General features: G+C 53.4%; 1 protein-coding gene across 1 annotated transcript in view; it reads right to left on the reverse strand.

The window, feature by feature from the left end:
- The window catches only part of HIP1 (huntingtin interacting protein 1), a 48306-nt gene that overhangs the window by 31234 nt on the left and 579 nt on the right, over positions 1 to 16493 (reverse strand). The gene's annotated exons all lie outside the window — the stretch shown is intronic.

Consider the following 16493-nt stretch of genomic DNA (forward strand, 5'->3'; position numbering starts at 1 on the left):
GCCCAAATACCTTTGCAAATCTTGATTTAGGAAAAATATCCGCTCTGGAGCAGTGCTTAAAAAGCTCAAGGCCGTTTTCAAATCCTTGTAATGCTGCAGTTTCCTGGGCATGTGAAAGCGAGAGGAAAAAGCAGATCAGTCTGAAGCGGGCACAGGTCCAGGGCTGGCGGCCACACCGAAGGCTCGCGCCGGCACGGAGCGGGCAGCACGGGCAGCACGGGCAGCCTAGGGCTGTCGGCGAGAGGGTGATTTCAGTGGGTACCGACCTCCCCCAGCTCCTCACCGCGGACTGGACCAGCACGGGGAATCAGGAAGGAGTGCTGCCCTTCCACATCGCCCCAAGCAGAAGATAAACGAAGGGCTCCTGGGGCGCAGAACCGCGCAATCCCCGCGGGACTGACAGGCGCGGGCGAAGCCGACGCCGCTGCCAGCCCCAGGCCAGGGCACGGGCAGGGAGCCCAGCTCCATTATCCCTCCTGCCATTACAGGAAGCTGCTTTGTTGTGTTGTCAATATACAGATTTTCTTTAAAAAAAAAATAAAAAATGAGCCGGGGTTCGTGCTGCCGTTATTGATGGTTTGTTATTTTTAGCCCCTTGTTCAATCCAGACCCGTTGGTGTTACAGCAACCGCACGAACCTCATGTAACATCATCCAGCCAGTGCCTGTGGACAGGGCCGGTCCAAGGTTAGCAGGAGCTCAACATGCAGCTCTGCAAAGGCAACGGGATTAAAAATGCAGGACGGAAAGAGAGAGGCAGGAGAAGCAGCGTCCTCCCCGCTCACTGCTTCAACCGCTTGTTGATGCTGCAACGAGCCAGGGAGATCCTCCCACCCAAAACCTGAGCAGAAGAAACTCCCGTTTCCCACCTGGTGTGGAGGGGTAGGAGGCTGTAGGAAGGATGACACCACGCTGGGTGGTGCAGTCGATGTGCTGGAGGGAAGGGGTGGCATCCAGAGGGAGCTGGGCAGGCTGGAGGAGTGGGTCCATGTGAAACTCATGAAGTTCAACCAGGTCAAGTGCAAGGTCCTGCACATGGGTCAGGGCCATGCCCAGTACCAGCACAGACTGAGGGATGGATGGACGGATGGATGGATGGATGGATGGATGGATGGAGAACACCCCATGGAGAAGGACTGGGGCACTGGTCAAGACTAGTGATTCTGCCCCTCTACTCTGCTCTCGTGAGACCCACCCCCCCTGCAGTGCTGCATTCAGCTCTGAGGTCCTCAACATCGGAAGGACATGGAGCTGTTGGACCAAGTCCAGAGGAAGCCACAAAGATGACCCGAGGGCTGGAGCACCTCTGCTATGGAGACAGGCTGAGAGTTGGAGTTGTTCAGCCTGGAGAAGAGAAGGCTCCGTGGAGACCTTCTAGCAGCCTTTCAGTAACTAAAGGGGCTACGAGAAAGCTGGAGAGGGGCTTTGGACAAGGGTGGGTGTTTAGTGACAGGACAAGGGGCAATGGCTTTAAACTGAAAGAGGGGAGAGTTAGATTAGATCTAAGGAAGAAATTTTTCACTCTGAGGGTGGTGAGGCACTGGAACAGGTTGCCCAGAGAAGCTGTGGCTGCCCCATCTCTGGAGGTGTTCAAGGTCAGGTTGGATGAGGCTTTGAGCAACCTGGTGTAGTGGAAGGTGTCCCTGCCCAAGGCAGGGGGGGTTGGAACTAGATGATCTTTGAGGTCCCTTCCAACTCAAACCATTCTGTGATTCTATACTGGTGGGTGACAAATAGGACATGAGCCAGCAATGTGGGCTTGCAGCCCAGAAAGCCAAGCATCTCCTGGGCTGCATCATCAGCAGCGTGGCCAGCATGTTGAGGGAGAGGATGTTCCCCCTCTGCTTCGCTCTCCTGTGACTCTCCCAGAGCACTGCGTCCAGCTCTGGGGTCTTCAGCACAAGACAACAGTTTTAAACTGAACAAGGGTGGGATTAGGTTGAACATCAGGAAGAAATGTTGTACCACGAGGGTGGTGAGGCACTGGCACAGGCTGCCCAGAGGAGTTGTGGATGCCCCATCCCTGGAAGTGTCCAAGGCCAGGTTGGATGAGGCTTTGAGCAACCTGGTCTAGGGAAGGTGTCCCTGCCTGTGGCAGGGGGGCTGGACTGGACTGGATGTTCTTTGAAGGTCCCTTCCAACCCAAACCAGTTTGTGAGTCCATGATCCTATGACGGATGGGGAAGGCACCGCCTGAAGCCCTCGATCCAAAAGGACAGCCTTCAGCAGCCACAATAACAACTGTGTGTAAGTGAATCGTGGCAGTGGGATGTAAACCCGCACATTAAAGCCCAGCTAGTATGTACGGGACCACTTGCTTATCACTCGCAGAGGTCTTCTGTGTCCCCAGCGGCCCCATCCATATGTGCAGCTTCTCTGGAAAACCTTCTTGACTCCAGCTGAGACCTGGTCTTCCTTTGCACATGCCCAATGCACCGCTGTAGTTCCTCACTTCCTTCTCGTAAGCCTAACGCCAACACCCTCGAGATAAGCAAAACTCTCAGAAGAAGGAAACAGGGTTAGCAAAGGTCACAACCGTGAAGCATGAGCGCTGTGCTCACCACTCCTGGTTTTACCACCGCGCTGCTCCTCGGGCTGCCAGTGCCCAGAGCTCCTCTGTCACTCACATCCTTGAAAGCCCCAGAGGTCTACAGGGATAAATGTCCCCAGCATCTATCCCCTTCAGTGGGACCATTTACCCCCATCAATGGCCTCAAACTTTGTCCACACTTCTCCACCTTGCAGCCCCTCCATGTCTGGATAAGTGCTGTCAATGACGCAGGAGATGGTCAATAAAACACTGCTCCCATCAGTTTCCGTTTGAAGCCTCTAAGTCCTCTCCTGGAGTCTTCATGTATGGGGAGCTGGAGGCTTCACGTGGAGCACGGCTGGTGCCCGTGGAACCAGAGATGAAGCCATGCCAAAAGACCTTCAGCATCTGCCCTTGGGAGCCTTCCTCCCTCTCCCAAAGAGCATGGACCCCCTCCTTTTGGTAGTCTCCAAACCTCTGCCTTAGGTGACCTTCAAAGGAATCATTTTAATTTTATGCTTTTGCTTGTCCCTTGAATTGAGACTCGCAGACCTGGTGGCAATGCCACGTGTGTGACGCTTCAGCTGAACATCCAGCCAGGACACACACACACCCCACCCAGGACCTTCTCAAACCTTTTCCTGAGCTTCATTTCCACGCAAACCCAACGGACAGGGGAGCAGGGGGCTGAGCAGATGCTCCGGGCAGATTCGCAGTGCGCACGCACACCTCAGCACCTCCAACAACCCGTAAACATTAACGGCTTCGGCACATCTGCACAAGAAACGAGGAACAAACTCGTCTGAAATGAAACCACCTGACGCAATAGGTTGGAAAATGCCACAGCAAATGTTTTTCCTGCCGTCGGACCCCACCCACGGGGCCGGACGCTGCCAGACCCTGCAAAGCAGCGCTGGGGGGACGCAGAGGGCTGCGGATGCCGAGCGCGCCTCTAGCTAACGGGCAGCAGCAAAAGTATTTATAGGAAATAGGCAACATATTTACAGCCCCGGGAAAGTTTCCAGCTCGGAGCACATTCACGTTGAAGTGCCGCCCGGTTGCAGGGAGAGGACGGAGCAAAGCGGGCGACGCCGGCTTGCAGCACCGCCGCCTCCTCCTCCTCGTGCTGCAAGAGGTTTTTCCGCTTTCTTTGGCATCGCAGGTCACTTCCCAGCTCTCTCACCCCCCAACCTGCCCCTGAGACTTCTGCCCACCTCCCTGTGTCCTGGAGAGCTGCTTCCCAGCAGTGCCAGCACACTGCGGGCTCTGGAGAGCTGTGGGTTTGCAGTCTGTGGCCTTCCACAGGGGCAGTGGGCTCGACTCCCTCCCACCAGACCCAGCGGGATCAAGGTGCCCATTTCAAGGGGAACAAGGTGGAGCAAGTAAACCCATTTCCAAATGACAAATAAAACCCGTCATTTTCATCTGCGGTGCGGATTTGTGGCTCAGCATCCCCCTGCACACAGCGGGCCACCAGTGCCAGGATGATGGCCCGTGGCTGAACCTGCGCCCCTCTACCCCAGCAAGATCGATAGCTCACTCCTGGTGTCCAAGCTTCTGCTGCTGGGCAGATTTGTCCTTTATTATTAATAAATACTGGTTTAAAAAATACATAGGACCTAAGCCTACATATACTTAATAAATACATAGGACCCTAAAGGTGACAGAGGGCTGCTGGCACTGGAGCGGGACAGAGCTCTGCATGCACCCCGCTGGGATCTCCCAGTTCACAAACGAGCATCCAGCTTTGTCAAGCCATGACCGCCGTCCCCAAGCCCTGGTCCCCAGCAGCCCTCACCGGGCCACCACGCGCTGCCGGAGCACTGTACGTGCCGCTGCCGGCTGCGACTGGAGCTCAGCACCCAGCGATGGGGTGTCCGCTCCCCGTACAGAGGAGCAGGATGGGCCAGAGGAGGAACAAGGGATGTTCTCTGATGGATGCATAACTGGAAAATAAACTAGTCCCGTTCCAGAGCATGACTGCAAGCTTTCTTTGAGCTCTTTTTAAAGCACCAGCGGCCACGCTCCCCGCACTTGACACCTCTCCCGTGCCTGGGGATGCTCCCCACCGCCGGGGATGCTCCCCGCAAGGAGCTCTATGACTTTGCCAGGCTGTGAGCACCTGGCACGCCGCCCGCTCGCGGGGTGTGGAAAGCGCCTGGGGAGCGCGCGCAGCCGGAGCTGGGATCTCCGCTGGGACGCAGGGTGGAGCCCGAGGTGGAAAAAACCCCAGTGTACAAAGGAAACTGTGTTCTGCGTGTTATTGCAGCCGGCCCGACGCTTACCAACAGGGGAATCGCAGGCACCGTTCCGCGCGAAAGGCTGCGAAATCCCTTCCTGAGAGCTAAATATTAGTTTTTACTCATTTTCCTTGTTCGAAAACAAACACTGCTGGCTGGAGTACACACCAGCGCACCCTTCGGCTTACCCAGCCCAAGAAGAAAGGGTTGCATTGTCCCACTCCACAGCTGGAGAGGAACCGAGAGCCTAAAAGTTCTGGGTGTGGAAAACACACCTGTGCCTCCTGGAAAATGGATGAGAGGTGCTTGGACTGGGCACCACGGGGGATGCAGTGCTTGTCCCTGTGGCTACGGGGGTAGGAGAGCCCTGGACACAGCCCCAGCTTGGTGCAGGACAGGGAGGCCGGGTAGCTGAAGGGCCCTGCACCCCGAGGATGTCCCTGCCAGAGTTAAATAGGGCAGAGGGAAGGGCATCCCCAATATCTCTGTGTCGTTTCCAGGAAATTAGAGGGTATAATCCGAGAGGGAAATCCCTGCTCTCAAAAGCAAATCACAGCATCCAGAGCACACACGATGCTATCGCTGCCAACCGCCTCCTGTCCACCCAATGCAGGGTGGGTATTGCTGGCAGAGGGGCACACAGGACACTAAAATGATGAGGTATGGGCTCCGAGAGACAAAATATGTGCTCCAGGCTATGTATCAACAGCTGAGCTGGAACTGAAGTGCAAGAAGGCACCGCTTCCCAAACCGCCAGCCACCCCGTCCATGACCCAGCACTCGTGTCACCAAAGGAGCCACGTGCAGCAACTCCGTGCTGCTCTCCGGGAGATGGCAACAAGGGGTCTTGCTGGTGCGGAGAAGTCCTGAAGTTTTTCAAGTACTTAAAATCAAACATTCCACTAAACCCACCCGATTTCTTCCTTTTTCAGCGACTCAGAAGCTGTCAGACGCTCCCAGGCCATGCCGCAGAGCCAGCCCAGCACAGGGATGTGGTCTTCATCGCCCCTGGGGCATCCTCCCACAAGGGACATGCTCTGCTGGGAGGTGACAGGGCTGGCTGGTGGGACACAGGGAAAAGGGCTCCCGTGAAAGCCGGTGAGTGACAGCCAGCCTCTTGGACACAGCTGCCACAGGGATCCCGACGGGCCAAGGTGGGTGAACAGCTGAGCGAGGCACCACCCCGAGGACCGCGGGAGCTGCACCCAGCGCTTCTGCAGAGAAAAACCTCTGTGTTCCTACAGCATTTGAGGAATCAGGACATTTTTATTTACATTTTTGGATAAATAAAGAAGATTGTGCTAGAAATCTACTGACGGATATTATCAGAAATAACCCAGGGAGCCCTGAATGAGCCCAGCCGTTACGGCCAATCCCCCGTGCCAAACCCGAGTGCCCACCAGTGAGACAGGGAGAAACAGAAATCCGCACGGTGAGAACTGGTGAGAATTTGCATGACGCTGCTACCTGAGGGAAGAGCATATTGCAACTAAACACCAGGATGAGGCAAAAACACAGATGAGAAGCAGACATCGATGTGCAGGAGCACCCAGGCTGCTGAAACACCTGGGCATCATTACCGCGGTGCTGCAGCCGTTATGTGGGGTAGGGGATGAGCACCGGTCCTTCTCACTCTGTAGGGCTGGAAAAGAGGGAAATACTTAGGATGAGAAGAATAAACTCTTGCCATGGCTATGCACGCTGCTGCTGACAGGACGTTACGTTATTTCACTGTGCAGTAAACGCACTTTGCCGGCTGGAAAGAAACAGTCCCTTGGAGGTGCTGGGATCAGACACCTAAAATTTGCTTATCAACAGAAGAAAGGAGCTGGCAGACTTCATCCTCTCTGATAGGAACCAGCAGCTCTTAGCATTTCCACAATGTGCCAGATCCCTTTTTCCTGCTGATGGGAAAAAAGGCTGGATAACTGGAGAGCAATTGCTCCCGGAGCCAGTGAATGTGGCAGAAAGGGAGGAAAAAATGGTTAAAATCATAAATGATGTATGGGGACTGCCTGGCTAATTGCCATTTTCACACGATGGCTGGTCAGAAGAAAGAATTGGTTCAGATTTGACCTCAGACGAGTTTTTCCCAGGTAAGTCCCGTTACCAAGACGCATCGGTGTCACAGCCTGGCCGATGCAGCCCGGCTGCCTGAACGACACCTGCACACGCAAGGGAGCATGGGGGACAGCAGACAAGTGGCAGCAGGGACCCAAAACAGTTCCTGTGTGATAAAAACTCTGGGAAGGAGAGATTGCAGCCACGGCATGCCCAAAATTGGTATCTAAGTATTATGGGATTAACGGAGAAGCCTAGAGGTGATGTAGTTATAGGCCAGGTTGGATGAGGCTTTGAGCAACCTGGTGTAGTGGAAGGTGTCCCTGCCCATGGCAGGGGGGTTGGAACTAGATGATCTTTGAGGTCCCTTCCAACCCAAACCATTCCGTGATTCTATACCTCCCTTCCGTGGGAAAGAGGAGCAGACCCACTGGGATGCCCATGGAGCCTGTGCCAGCCCTCGGGCAGCAGCAGGGCAGTTCTGCCCGCACGCCTCTGTCCCGGCTTTGCACCTCAGCCAAAATCTCAGATAATTTTAAGGGGCTGAAAACCACAGAGATTGTCCTCTCCTTTTTGCTCCTGTTTATTCGACGAAGCAGCAGACAAAGCTCCGCATCCCTCCCAGCGGGCAGAAATCGCTGAGCGTTTTGTCTGAGCTCTCTGCTCACCACCCAGCAGCTTTAGCAAATACCTGATCGCTCATCCTCCCCCACCTCGTTATTAATTTCTGCAGCTTCAGCCAACGCCGCCGGCACACAGGGAGCTCTTCTGCCAAACCAGCTGTGTTGAGGCACGAAATCTGGGGGCTACGGAAAATACAGGCAAGGGTGAGAAACATCATTCCCTGGGAAAGCCACCTCGTGGAGGCTCCACGGCTGGTGTGAGGGCACTGGGAATAAGGCAAAGAAGAAAGAAGACTCAATCCGAGTGGAAAAAATGCAGGACATGGTTCCCAGCTCGGCGCTTGTGGCAGTGGGACTTTTCAAACTTGGACATGTCAGCTAAAAAAATAATAAAACTGGAATGCATAAGCAGAGAGCAGCCCTATTTCGAGCTGCGACTCCTCCCTGTGTGCTTGGCCTCCCAGACAACTCAGAAACTCAAGGCACTTCTTTCCGAGCTATAAAAAGAGCTGGAGCGGGACTGCAATAGCCGGGAAGACAAACAAGAGGGGAGCATGTCCTCCCATTGAGACCAAGAGCATCCCACCAGAAGAGGAGCAAAGCCAGGAGATAGTCTTGCTCAACCCGTGTCCTCAGCTAACATCACCTTCTGAGGTGCCCACAAAGGGGGAGGGCTGTGGGGCACAGTAGAAACTCCAGGCTGGATACCAACCATCGAAATGTTGGCTATGTCATGTCCCGAGTCACCTCACCACCTCTCATCCCTCTTGTGCGAGGACACAGCCTGGGTCCCTGGAGCAACAAGATGCTCTGTGCTTGGAGGGGAGGCACAGGCACATTCATGGACGTCTGTGGCAGGTACCATAGCGAGCAGAGCTGGGGCACAAACCCTTTCCTGGGACCATGGGGAGGAACGAGTCGCACCAAAACACAGCTCCTTGCTCCCCGGGTGGGCTGATAAAGGGGTTAAAAACCTTGCCTGACACTCACTCCACATGTCCCAGCAGGACCATGCAAGTTCCAGGTAACAGAATGAGACCATAAAATTGAGCAAACTCAGAAATACCCACCTTTGCCCTCTCCAGACAAGTATTTATCTCCACAGAAACAGTTAAACCTTGCTGACTCTGTTGGAACATTTCATTCCCGTTTGTGAAGTGCACAAAACCTTTCTGAATGGGAAAACACAAGGTCTCCACCAGGTCACGGACTGGGAATGGCTCCACCAGAAGAGATGACCTTTGATGACCTCATTGTCTTATTCAATGCAGAAGAAGCCATCTCTTTTGGTGGAGCCATTCCTAGTCTACATTGACTTCTTCAGCACAGAAGAAGTCAAAATATTCCACTGCCTCCACTCCAGCACTGCCTTAACACCTTGGAAAATCTTCACACACAACTAATCAGTGGCATGAGACTTTCAGTTCTGATGGTTGTAGAGCTGGATTAGGTGGCCCACAAGGAGCAACCTGAAGATGGCACGCTTGGTGCACACAGTAACCGTGTCTCAGGAGGAAAGGGACAAACATGATGCCCATGCACCAGCAAGGGCAAGGGCCAGCACGGTTGTGACATACTGCCAAGCCCACTGAGATGCAGAAGTGCTGATCAGTGCTTGATTCTGTGCATTGCAGACGTTGCACACCTGGAGGAACAGCGACCTTCACCAGCAGCAGACTGGGGACCCGAGGGCCACATCTCCCTTGAGCAGAAGATGCAAATTGCTCTTTGCAACCACACCCAGAGCCCTCCTGCACCCAGATGCCTGATCCTGGAGGAATGCTGCCTGGTGGGAGCTGTACCTCAGGACATGCATCTCTGGGTCGGTGAGGTCTGCTGTTGAGGTCTCAGCACTCATGCCGTCATCTCTTTTCTGGGCTCTCAGGAGGAGGAGGGACAATTCCCAGATGTCTCTTATGCCATGGCACAAGCACCTTGCAGCCTCATTTGTGTTTATGAAACCCTCTATTCTTCTTCACTTCCATGTGAACACAATGACTGGAAAACACTATTTTCCAGCCAGCATCTGCTAATTAAAATAAAAAGCGGTGCCACGCGCTCTCTAGAGAGCGCCGAGCTGCTCGCATGGAATAAAGAGACAAATGGTAACAATAGCAAGTCTCCAGCCTGGCCTTGGCGAGAGAAACCCCTTCTCCCAAAAAGTCCTTTTGTTTGCTGGAACTTGCCTCTTTTCTGCATGGTAAATATTTAACGTGTCCTCCTCAGCAAGCGGTGACGGCCGAGGGGCTGCGCCGTCCATGCAGGAGTTGGGTCACTTGGCAAAGCAGCAAACGTGGTGGAAAGTCGGGTGGTGAACATCGGACCCCAGGAGACCCCCCCAAGGAACAGAAACCCAAATCCCAACAGCCTTTTATGCAGCATTTGAGGCAGCAGGAAACAAAGAGTCTTCTCCATCTTCAAGACTCAAAGGATGGCAGATCTGGGCAACTCCAGTCAACCTCATAACCTGAGTTTCATGACTGAGTCACAAAGGAAGCCTGGTAACCTCATTATGAGATGAATAAAGCTGAATGAGCTCTGGAGCTACCTGGTTTCTCACTTACACAGCTTTTGCAGCCACCACACCAATGCTTCACGTGTCGGTGGGAACAGAGAACGCAATGGCATCTGCTTGTCCAAGTGCCAAACCAGCACGACCAGCTACGGGTAGGGCAAGAAGGGATCAACAAGGATGTGCCAAGCCCCACAGGATGACACAGGCTCCAAGATATGGCTGATGGACATACCTACCTCAAAGCCTGAGGTGCGGAGCACTTCTGTGCTGGACCGAAGATGTTGCTGGAAGCCACGGCCAGGCTGCACCAGCTGCAAGGCTAAGCCTGTCCTTGTGGTACACCACCAACCACGACCACAACCAACCTACACCACGCACTCTCCATCAGCGTGAGACCTGTCAAGCTGCAGAAACATCCCACCAAAGAAGGGACCAAAATGCTGTGGTTACAGAAGGAAGCTCTGTGAGCTAAGACACAGTTTTAAACTGAACGAGGGAAGGGTTAGGCTGGATATTGGGAAGAAATGTTGTCCCATGAGAGTGGTGAGACAGAGGCACAGGTTGCCCAGAAAAGCTGTGGCTGCCCCATCCCTGGAAGTGTTCAAGGTCAGGCTGGATGAGGCTTTGAGCAACCTGGTGAGTGGAAGGTGTCCCTGCCCATGGCAGGGGGGTTGGAACTGAATGATCTTGAAGGTCCCTTCCAACCCAAACCACTCTGTGCATCCATGATAAAATATTAAATGTCTGTTTGTGGCTTGGAGCAAGTAATTTCACCTTTTGCATGTAGCCCAGGGATCATCTGCCTTCCATGGTGACTGGCCCGGAACAGCACACAATGTATAATTAGTCCAGCCGTGGGCTGGGACTCGTGCATCCGGGCTAAAATACCGGCTGTGCTGCTGGTTTCTGCTGTCACCCGGGGAACAGGCTGTCCCCAGGAAGTTTTGTGACTGTGCAAAACAAATCGCCCAAACTGGTGGCAGAGATTAGGGTCAGGATCTGGCCCTTCCTCCAGCCCTCGCGCTGCTGCGTGACGCCCTCACCAGCCCTCCCAGTGTTGCTTGCCGATTATTTTTGTAAAATATAACTATTCATATTCTTAATTTTAAAAATACATTTTCAATATTTTTTTTTTTTTAAAGTTAAAGTGCCTGCGTGCCGGACGGTGCCAGAGCAGGTGACGCTCAGCCTGGCTCCATGTCGCATCCATGGGATGATGCGCTCGGAGCTGGAACGAGCACCTTTTCCCCACCCTCGGTTTCTCCATCTTCGACCAAAATTGTCTCTCCTAAGCTTCAGCCCCTTCACTTTGGTCTGTCCAGAGGTTTTTTCTCTGGAAGAGCAAAGCTGGGATGAGCTACCCTCTCCTCGTGACAGGCACCTGCTTCCCACCTGCCCTTCCCCACTGTCTTCCCTGGGGCTCAGACGTTGCGGCCAGCGCCGGTGCAGGGGACCACGCTCAGTCCGCAGTCCTCCGATGGGGAATTCGGTAAAATTAATGCACCTGGCTGGCTGCTCATCCCTAGCTTTGCAGGAGGATGGAGTTAAACGGGCTGAATTTCAGAGGGCAAGAGCCCCCGTGCTCCTTAGCACAGGAACCCCTCGGTGGGGAGCCCTCTCCTAACTGCACAGCCACTGAATTGCAGCCACCCCAGCTCACATCGCTCATGCCAATCTGTATTTTAAAGGTCAGGTTTTAAAGAGCCTCTTGAAACCATCAAGGCAGCACGTGCTGAGCGAGGGCAAATGGTTTTTGGGGCACCAACATCCCCCAGCCCTTTGCATCCCTGCCTTCCCGCTCAGCCTCCAGTGTGATTTGTGGCAAGGTCCCCCTTTGTCACTCGGTGGTCCAAAAACATCACTTCCCCATCCAGAGCAGCCCCCTGGACTCGGTGGTAGATGTCCCCCACTTGTAGCACCAAACCTATTTATCCTCCTGAGGCTCAGCCACTTTTGGAATCCATCACCACATTTAAAAACTCAGTTATTTCTGCATATACTTAAAAAACCCCCCAAACCTCTCCATCCCAGATTGTACTAAAGAGAAAAGCAGCCCCTAATCTGGTAAAAGACAAACTATTTTCTTTCCCTGGGGATGAAAATAAATTCCTAAGAGGGACTTGCTGAAAAGAGACGAGATGACTCATTTCTTCACTGCTGAAGCTGTATTCAATCCCCAGCACCTCTAATTCCGATTCGAAGACAGGAGACCGAAAGCACGGGGGTTCAGGCAGCACAAAGCACAGGAGCTCATTTTCCTGGAGATGAAAGAGCCGTGAATTAATCCCCTGTATCACCTACTCCCCCAGGATGGGCTCAGCTGCCTTCAGCCCTCGCTCCCCACAGCCAGCAGCTATTTTTTCCTGTTCTTCCTAGTGTCAATATGTTTCTTTAAATATCTTTTCAGAGAGGCTATATATATAGCCCCACTCTGGTGCTTTGAAAGGAGCCTCATTTCCTGTGTAAGAACTGAAGTTCTTGGCAAAGCTGCCGGCGGCTGCAGCATCCGAACCACAAAAATTGGGTTTTTTTCAGTAGTAAAATGGTATTTCCTCCGTGACTGCGAGTCGTAACGAGCCAGGTCTGGTCTGAAACCAACAGGGCTGGTGTGGATGGGAGATACAGTGCCATATTCCCAATTATGTAAATGATGGGGGAAAGGGATTAATTGCATTAATAGCAGTGGTTGGGCTGCAGCGGTGCCCGAAGGTGGCACAGCCCATCACGGAGACCAGGATGGGCACAAAGCTGCCTTCAACCTGCATTTGGCTGTGAAAAATTTTGGTTCTCACATCAAAAGGATTTACTAACCAGTGCTGGGGGGGGGGAAGTAATTTCATTTGACATCACTTTATGCCCAGTATATTTCCTCCTTCTTCCACATGGTCCCTACACACCTGTTTTTTGAGAGGGTTCCTCCAGCAGCAGAACAGGAAAGGAAACAGCTTTCCAGCCCCTGTGAAAAGGTGGTGGGATGACTCACGGATGCTCAGGACCTTAAAAACCTTTCTAAGGAGATGTGGCAACAGCTGCGTTCAGTGTGCTGGGAATACGCTGCATCTCCCCACCGGGAAGCCTGGAGCTGCAGGGTTTGACACCATGTCAGGGAACTCTTAGGAGCAGTGCTGCAGACAGCTCAGCAACCACTTTCTGCTGCAAATATGTCTTTGCAGGGTCATTCCTGAGTCATAAATTGGTTATATTGCTGGTCCAGCAGCAACATACAGTCCTAAGGATCTGGCATGCAAACATGCAAGAGGTGGTGGTGGCCTTGGGCAACCCAAGAAGTCCACGTTTCCCTTTGCTACTGGATGACTTTCTCAGAAAAAAAACTGAAGAAGATAAGTGCAAGTTTTTTAGATCTTCTGGAGGAATTTTGGACAAGAAGCATCTTCTCTCAATACTCACCACTATCAGAGTGGACCACCCTTGGGATCATCCCCAGTGGACAAGTGGACAGGGACCCTGACGGGCACGTAACCTTGGTACAAGGCAGCACCGTGTCTCCTGGCACAAAGCCCCAGAAGATGCAAGATCTCGAGGACAAGCACGAAACTTGTGTCCCCCTCCACAACCCCTGGCACTGTTTCCACTGGTGCTGCATGGATGTCCTCATCACTGGGACCCAGCACCACCTCCAGACTGGGCAGCCCACGCTCACAATGAAGCATGGCTGGGGCATCAGAGGAACACTAAGGACAGGGGGAAATACAGGAGAGTTATGTTGTCATCTTTGCAGCCCAGAAGACAGCACACAATCACAATACAGTGCTTTCCTTCTGGTCGGAAGCCACGGTGGTAGGAACAAGGACTGGAGCTCACCAGACGTCCTGCTGGGACTCCAAGGACACTTCCCCCGTCTTCGCCTGAGTACATCTGCCACTCTCCAGTGTGCGGATTCCCGAAAGAGGGAAGGGGCTGGGGCAGGAGCAGCTGAGCAGAATCACACTGGGTCAGGAAGGAGACCCTCCCACACCTTCAGCTACCAGGGACCAGTTGGCACCACTTCCGTGAGTCTGCAATTCTGCCTGCACTGATGCCGAGCAGCACCTGGCCTCGGTGGCCACGTTCCTGCTGGGAACGAAGGGAAATTCCCCGCGGCAGTCTGAAACACGAGTGAAGAAGCAGCACAGCCTGGCATTTCCCCCCAGTGTGAGTCCTCTGCACCCCACAGAAAGCCTGTGTCCTCCTGACTCTGTTATCACCATCAAGACCTTGGCTCATCCCACTGTTCTTGGTCTTTGCCAAACCAGCCAAGTGAGTCAGTGCAGAACAAGATTTGCTCCTTGGCACCGTCACAGCTCAACGACGTCCACTGAGCACCACTGCGGTGAGGAGAAGGAGAGGGAAACCCAAGGAGGGAAGATCCCAATGCACTGACCTAAATGAGGAGGTCTTCAGACCTTCCCTGCAGCGCTCTGACACCAGGACGTGCTACTCAATACAACCAGGAGAACTTGCAGGTGATGCAAACAACACGTAGGTATCATGTGAAATACAAATATTTATCTCAACGTACAGCAGAATTTTCACTTTTGGTGTTTTTTCTCCTCCTTTGGTGACCTTTGCTCTGTCCAAAGATTTATTCTGCTGAGTTGAGACAATGAGCAGTGGTGAATCACAGCAAGTGAAACATCAGCAAAGGGAGATAGTCACTGCAACACCCATCCCCTCCATGGCAGTGATGCACTCCGTACAGCAGCGCATCTGCAGGACAGCAGAACCACAGGATTTGGCATCCCTGTTGCTCAACTTCCCATGAAAACTATCAGCATTGATGGCAAAAGAAAAGGGGAGCCCTTGGGCATGTGTCCAAACCAGACAGCTCAATCTCCACAGTTCTCACTGAGCAGCGCTCACCCAGCAGGCAGCAAGGACACGCGCAGCAGCACAACAGCAGGGACATCGTGTTTCAGCATGTCCTCAGGTTTCTCACATCTGCATCACTAGGAAAACCGAGATACCTGACCAACTGTGGGAGAAGAAAAGAGGCCACCTGGAAACTTACTCCCATTGTCCCCAAGCCAACAGATGGATGCTGTCAGGGCAGAGCCGTTGAGCAATGCGATAACCACCTTGAAAGCACCCCACCACCAGAATTTGCCACCACCATGCGAGTGTCTCACTACCAGAATGTCCCACCACCATACGGGCATCCAACCACCAGAACATCACACCACCACGAGAGCTTCCCACCACCAGACCTTCCCACTACTAGGATGTCCCACCACCTCCAGAGCTTCATGGGGTGCTCTTGTTTTTCCAAACTGAGTCTTCAGCCACACAAACTGGGTGGTGTCAAACTCAAGCAGGTGTTATTCGGGCTCACCGAAGGCCCACTTTGACACACTTTCTGCCTGTTTGGGCTCTATTAGCCCACAATAGTCTCCCTGGTGAGTGCGCTGCTGTCACGAAACAGGCAGGTTTGCAGGTGAGGCGGGACTGAGCCTGTACATGCAGAAATGTGGCTAAAATCTTCACTTTAAACTTTTTTCTTAAGAAAAGTCACTTTCAAATAAACAGAAAAACCCCAGAAACCATAACCCACAAAGTTTCTATAAAAAAACCTCAGAAAGAAGTAGTTTGACAAAAACTGGATGACCAACGTGTGGAAGATCTGAGGGGTGCCTGCCAAGTTCCCTAAACTGGAGAGAAAGAGATAATTATGCCAAAAAAAAAAAAAAAGGAGCGACAAAGGAAATTGCACAGAGCTGAAGACCCAGAAGAATGAGAAGCCGGGCAGGGACTGAGCTCCTGCAAACACACGCTGTGCCACTTGTCTGCAAATCGGACAAGGAAGATTAAATCCAACGCGTACGGATGTGGCAGGTGGTGCGAGGGCTGGCGGCGCTGCCAGCGTGGCGCTGGGTGCTGCGTGTGCCGCTCCTCCAGCCGGGCCCGCCGCCCTCTCCGGGTCTGCCCTTCCCAGGGGAGCAGCGGCTCCCGGGGAGCACGTGGGAGCTTCGGGGATACTACGGGGTCGTTTGCTGGCAGACTAGTCCCAGTTCCACCCCGGCGCTATAAATAATTGATTTTTGAGGAAACTTGAGCAAGAAAGGTAAGGAGACTCCCTGTGCATAATCCCACATTCAACTTTAAATCCTGATGTTTTTCTTTCCGAAGAAAAAAGCCACAGAGCTGATCCTTAGTGTTTATTTGCATTATCGAGCATCGCCCACGTGCCATTCCCACCCCGGTCTCACCCACGTCCTGCTCCCCTCGTGCACCGTTCCCAAAGCAGCCGATCCCACTGGCCGCCACCTCTGCCCCTCTCTTGCCTCAGTTTCCCTTCCTCTCCCATGGCAGGTCAGGGCGGCATCGCTTCGCCTTTACTTTCCATCCCTGGACACCGAGCAGGGGCGAGCTGTCCCCAGCCCATCCCGCCACCATGCCAGGTGCCCCTGAGTGGCACGGGAGGTCTCTGGGGCGGGGTGGGGGGAGGGTACCACCCAACAGGGCGACCGACCCTGCTCGCCACAGAGCCACACCACGTCCTCCCCAGCCGACGACGGCAGAGGCTGTCGC

This window comes from Tauraco erythrolophus, chromosome 21 (assembly GCF_009769465.1).
Source record: "Tauraco erythrolophus isolate bTauEry1 chromosome 21, bTauEry1.pri, whole genome shotgun sequence".
Classification (NCBI taxonomy): Eukaryota; Metazoa; Chordata; class Aves; order Musophagiformes; family Musophagidae; genus Tauraco; species Tauraco erythrolophus.